Below are 6,610 nucleotides of genomic sequence, written 5' to 3'. Positions count from 1 at the left end.
CAAATGCAGTCGAAATTGCAAGTGTCGCAATTTTAGGACGCTACATTTAGCCCCCACTTTAGCGGGAGTATAAGCGTACGCCAATACTTCTGGTAAAGTACAAGGAAACAACATTGAAAAACTTTCACCACGTCAAGGAGGCAAGATACACCAAGCCCCCAGTGGACTAAGGATCTTACAAATTCGATTGACAAAGTAAAAGGGAAGATCACAAGGGAGAACCATGACTGTCAGTAGTAAGGTTCCCTCACTATGAGTCATGCAAGAAAGATATCAAAAATTTTCAAGGCAAAGCTAAATTTGTCAAGAAATTTTCAAGTATCTTGAAGAGATATGAACGGGATGTATGCCCCCCTACATTAAAGCGATCGCACACGCCTCACCGGGGGTGATTGCTTTAAGGTAGTGATACATATAAGAAATGAGAAAGGAGCACGTTACCACAAGGATTTAGCCCCCAAGTGTGAGATAAACCCAAGGATAATAGACACAAAACACAAAGCACGAGGTGACTTCGCTTTCCTCGGGGTCAGTATGCTGTATGATAATTCATGTATATCATATGTATGTATGCATAATTGTTCTTCATTCCCCAATCAAGGAAGGTCACCTAGAAGAAGGGGACACATGTGTCTTTTGAGTCAACATGAGAGAGACCAAAAGAGATCTCAATGCTTTGCATCGTCCTCAAGTAGACAACACTAAGGACAACAAATAGAAGAATGAGAATAACACATAGAAGAAGTAACAAAAGAGATCAAGAGAGGAGGAGAGAGTCTACTATGCTAATGAAACTAGTCTAGCACGTCATCTACCCCTCGATCTTGCTGATCAATATTTCGGGAAGGCAGGAAACACGCCAGAGGAGGAACATCCAACACAACAGATGGAGCTATCACGAGATCCAAACAAGGGCTATGTTCATGTTCCAAGCCACGTTGTTCTTGTCTAGGAGCTAGGATAAGTGCTTTAGAAAAATCGTTAGATAAATGGTTATCAACATATTCATATTCACTATCAGAATGAACAGGAGTAACATTTTCATCATGAATAACATTTTCATCTATATCATCATCAAGATTTATAAAAATAGGATCTTTAACTCGCACAGGATCAAGACCATCATGCATCTTATGTTTAGGAGATTTTGGCTCAATTTTCGGCTGAGGAGAAAATGGAATAATACTAGCTGAAGGTGTTTTTGGGGATTGCAAAGTTTGAGAAGCAACTGCCTGAGCTCTAAGACGATGCTTTCATCGGCGTTCACGTGCAGAACGATTTCGTCTAGTCTTAGTAGGAAGTTGAGAAGATTGAGGAGGAGGAATGTTCTCATCCTTATCACTTGGGTGTTTAGGTTGTGGTCTCTTAGGTTGAACAATAGGAGAAGAAGAAGGTCTCTTCTCTCCATAAGAGGAAGGAGGAGGAACTGCTCCATATAAAGGAGGAATATTTGGTTTAGGAAGGAGACCAAGTCCATCATGACGAGGAGGTATAGGTCTAATTTTAGGAAGTTTATTAGATATAGGCATAGTCACATTCATGGGGATGGGTTGGGAATCTTCTTGAGGAAAGACATTAGTTTTATCTTTCAAAGGAAGAACTTCCTTTTCAAGAATGATAGGAATATCAAGTTTGGGTGTTCTAGGTTCACTTAGAGATAGGATCATATCTTTTTTCCACTTTTGATAAGATTTAAAAAGATGATCACTTTGCGGAGGAAGGGATTGGAATTGTTTAGGCCAAAAATAATCAATAGGAACACTAGAAGTTCTTTTAGCTGGTTTAAAGAGACTATGATTGATAGTAACAATTTCACCATTATGGGGAAATTTCAAGCACTTGTGAATAGGAGAAGCAATAGCTTTCATGGAAGATAGCCAAGGATAGCCTAGCTTCACACGAAATTGTTCGGATGATGGAATAATAGCAAAGCTCACACTAAGGGATTTGTTATGAACCTCAATAGGTAATGTAATAGAACCAATTGCAGGAGAAGAAAATGCATCAAATAGTTTCACAACCACATTTGTTTCGTCATAGATCACTTGATTCAATTGCAAAGTAAAAAGAAATTCTTCAGTAATGACATTAACCATACAAGAAGGATCAATAAGCACTCCACGGCAAGGTGTATTCTTAACTTTTGCAACTATATATAAAGGAGCATCAGGTGTCCTAATAGTTTCACTGGAATTAAAGGTGATGGAAGGTTCTTTAGGGATTTTCTGTTGTTCCACAAAGTTAATCACATTCGGAGTCATAGACACAAGATCATCAGGTGAGACAGAGGAATCATTAGTATCAATCGCATTAGAGGTATGAGAAGGTAATGGATCAGTAAAAATATGAAGATTTTGGTTAGGAGGAGCTACAGATGTGTTTCCTTTATCATTCACACCAGAAACAGAGATAGTATTATTATCAATCAAATCTTGAATTTTACCCTTTAAAGAAAAACATTTTTCAGTATCATGCCCAGGTTGACGATGAAATTGACAAAAAGATTTGTTATCAAAATAGGGTGAATTAATCTTTGCAGGATCTATTTGCCTTATAGGAGGAAGAGTAAGCACATTTTGTTCCAATAACTTGTTCATAATACTATGCAATGATTCATTCAAAGGAGTAAACTTTCTTTCTTTCTTGAAAAATTTAGAAATAGGAGGCACACCTGATGCTGCATTTACATTGTTGTTGATGATGTTTTCATTGAATTTAATGGACTCTCTGTTCGGTTTAAACTTCCCAAATGGTTGTTGACTACTATCACCCTTATCACTCGGAGCCATAGGATTTGCTTGTTCCATTTGACTCACAGTCAGTTGATAATTGTGAAGAGTTGCGCACAACTGTTGGAAAGAAGTAAACTCAGAAAACAGAAGTTTTTCTCTAATATCTTTTTGTAAATTAGAAATAAAGATTCTTTGAATGTCATTGTCAGGTACTGGAAAAGAAATCTGAGCACACAAATGCTTATATCTACCAATGAAATCAGTCACTCTTTCTTTAACACCTTGTTTACAATGCATTAAATCAATCAAAGTAACCTTAGGACTTATATTGTTTTGAAATTGTTGAATAAAAGCATTTGCAAGTTGTTCGAAAGAAGTAATAGAATAAGAAGGCAATGAGAAATACCATTGTAGGGCTTTATATCTTAATGTTCTAGTAAACAGTTTTGCAAGCAACCTTTGGTCACAAGCAAAATCGGTGCATATTGTTTGAAATGTCTTAACATGTGTTAGAGGGTCACCCTTACCATTATAAAGCTCCAAATGCGGAATTTCAACATGTTTAGGGGGGATAGCTCGAACAATGTCAAGAGAAAGTGGGCTCGCAACATCAAATGTGGGCACACTAAACTTAGATTGATTCATAGAGGCAATTTGTTGTTGCAAAGAAGAGACAGTTTGTGCAAGATTGTTGATGGTCGCTTCAGTCGAAGAGTTCATATTAGATGTGTTAGATTGTGATGGAGGTGTTATGTTGTTGAAAGAAGGTAGAGAGTAAGGTGGTGGGACACTATGATAGTTAGTCATAGGAGATGATTGGAAAGGAGGAACACTACAAGGAGGAATGGAATGGTTAAATGAATTGCCCCCTTGCGCCATGTTCATTTGTGGTGATATAATAGGAACACTCATTGAAGGAATGAATGAAGAAGTTGGATTGAATGAAGGCAGAGGGTTGATTGAAGAAGAGGGATTGCCCCCATGACTGGTGATCATAGGTGGAATGTCTTGTATTGAAGTAGTCATTATGTTTGATGTAAAAGTAGGTATACTAGCAATAGGAGTTGTCAAAGGAATAGAATGATTGACTTGAGTAGGAGGTTGTGTATAACCTAAAGTTTCGGCACAACTTTTCATCGGCATCACATTCGAATCCACAATGTGTGCAATACCACGCAAAATATCAATTCCATTCTTATCACTTTGAACCATACGTTTTAGACCCTCAATTAATGAAAGAGCTTCACTATCAGGGTATTCTTGAGACATCCATTGTTGAAAATCATCAAATTGGTTATCCAATTTTGAAAGTTGTTCTACAGAGACCTCATGGAGAGCTTCTTCATCATTAAGAGGATTAGAGGAATTACCCATGTCCTCGTTAAAAAGGCCATTCAAATTAGGTTCCATCTCCTCAGTAATTACACCTTGGAAGGACTTAATTCTAAGGCTTCATCTAACGGGAATAGTGTAAGTAGGGCTTATTGTTGTAAAACTCATGCACTAGAGAGAGAGAGAAGATTTTGAATTTTAGAGGTAGTAAACTTCAATAAAATCAGCCAATCTCCTAGATTTAAGCTGTTAAATACAATTAGGACAATCTCCCGAAATTTCAGAAAAAATGTCCGGGACCGTGGCGAACGGAGTGCACACGGTCCTCGCAACTTTTTTCGAAATTTTCAGGGATGAAAGTTATGATGATTTTAAAGCTAATCTGAAAAAATTGAGTGATTTTACGATCTGTAGATAGGCCAAATTAAAGTTGCAATCTCAAAATTGAACCCTACCAAGATTGTTGAAAAATGTAAAATTTGAATTTTGAAAAAAAGAGAGGGAAACTGAAATTTTGAATTTTATGATTTTAGAGGGAATACTAAAAGCAATGCAAGTTTTGAAATTTAAAACTTGACTCAATTTCACGTAAAATTCAATTTTGAAAGTGGAAATCAAGGTTGTTGCAATTAAACACTTAATTTCAAAAGTCACAAACTGCAAAAATTTGAATAAAGCACTGAAATTTCGAATGAATGCCAACACACTTTTCAGATTTAGGACTGTAAGAAACACAATTTTGACACAAATTTCAATTTCAACAATTTTTGAATGATTAGAAACCTCAATCCAAGCAATCACTAGATCAACTTTGACTTTAATTTTGAAAGTGTTAGAATTGATAAAATCAGCCAAAATTCTGGATTTTAGCAGAAAAATATAGTAAGATCTAGCTCCCGAAATTTCAAAAAAAATGTCGGGGACAATGGCGCTCAGGGTGCACACAGTCCTCGTAACTTTTTTCCAAATTTTCAGGGATGAAAGATATTGTGATTTTGTTGTAGAATCCAAAGTTACAGCCGATTTGGAGGTGTTTTGATCAGTGAAATTATCAGTCAAAGGTTGAATCAAGAGGGTTTTAAAAATTAGGGTTTTGACACTTAACCACTTAATTTTCAGAATTAAAGCACAAATGTGAATTGACAATTTGCAATAGAAGGATAGATCTAAAACAAGCATTTAACAATTAAACATTTCACAAGCTTAATTACTAAAAAGAAAATTTTAGGGTTTTTATGCAATTAACCTCTAAAATTTGCAAAAGATCAAACATGGAAATGTAATTAAGGAAGAAAATTCTTCAGATCTAACCATGAATAATCAGAATGAGGATGTTCACGTCGGGTTCACCAAAATGTAAAGCGGAAAAATCGAACCCTAGTCATTCTCCCCTCCCCAACTCCGAGGAGAGAGAAGGGAGGTCACTAGGGTTGATGGTTTTCACTTGGGAGAGACTTTACATTCAAAAGAGGGGTTGAAACCCACAAGATCCAATCCTACACAATGCAGGATTGGATTCTAAATGAGTTTCAAGGGTTAAGACATCAAGGATACCCTCATTTGTAAAGAATGTAGATAGAATGATTGAACTAGGAATGTATGTAGAAGCAAGAAATATTTGCTTATAAACAGAGATAGGGATACAGGATGAAGCTGTGGACCTGGAATTAGCAGTAAAATGTCGAGACGGTGCTGTTCTGCAAATTTGAGCAAAAGTTGACAGGACGATGGCGCCCGACGTGCACACTATCCTCCGAAAAATCCACGAAACGAAGGTAGATCTGTTCGTCTCTGCACAAGGATTCCAGATCTTCGATTACAGCCGCGTACCTGCAACCTACACACAGAAAAGAGAGGACGATTGGGGGGTTAGGGATGAGGGGTTTGCCTTTAGGTCAAACCCCGGTTTTGGAATTAACCAAGAAATGAGAATGCTGTAAATGTAAATGTTTGTAATGTAAACAAGTACTGATACCTTGTTGTAAGAATGTTTGTATTCTTACATGCGAAGGTGTAATGTATGTAGTATGTAATGTGTTGTAAGTGATCTCCTCTTCAATGGTTGAATCCTTGTCTTGAATGGAGACTTAGAATGCTCAATTGCTTGAAGGAATGCTTGAATGCTTGAATGTTTGAATATCGCTTTCGCGCCTTGCTCACATATGTCCTCCTCCCTTTTTGAGAGAGGAAATGTAGTTTATATACTTGTCAATTAGGGTTGATAGATTGATTTTCCTGACCTTAGGCCGAACCAGAAACATTATTTTCCAATTTGCAAACTTAAAGACCCGATGCCCAAAAGAGACCGGGCCCAAAATAGGGCCAGGGACCAAGGCGCTAGGCGCCATGGTCTTGGGGGACCAGGGCGCTGGGCGCCATGGTCCTGGGGGACCAGGGCGCTGGGCGCCATGGTCCTGAAGGACCAGGGCACTAGACGCCATGGTCCCACCTCCCGGGACAGCAGGGTGCAAGGAGGGATCATGCCAAGGTGCAGAAAAATGCAGTCTTTGGTGTCACAAGCAGGTTTCGGGGTCTCCATTCAGGTT

The sequence above is a fragment of the Cryptomeria japonica genome, chromosome 8 (genome assembly GCF_030272615.1).
Source record: "Cryptomeria japonica chromosome 8, Sugi_1.0, whole genome shotgun sequence".
Classification (NCBI taxonomy): domain Eukaryota; kingdom Viridiplantae; phylum Streptophyta; class Pinopsida; order Cupressales; family Cupressaceae; genus Cryptomeria; species Cryptomeria japonica.
The sequence above is the reverse complement of the archived record's forward strand: the minus strand, read 5'-3'. Positions refer to the sequence as shown.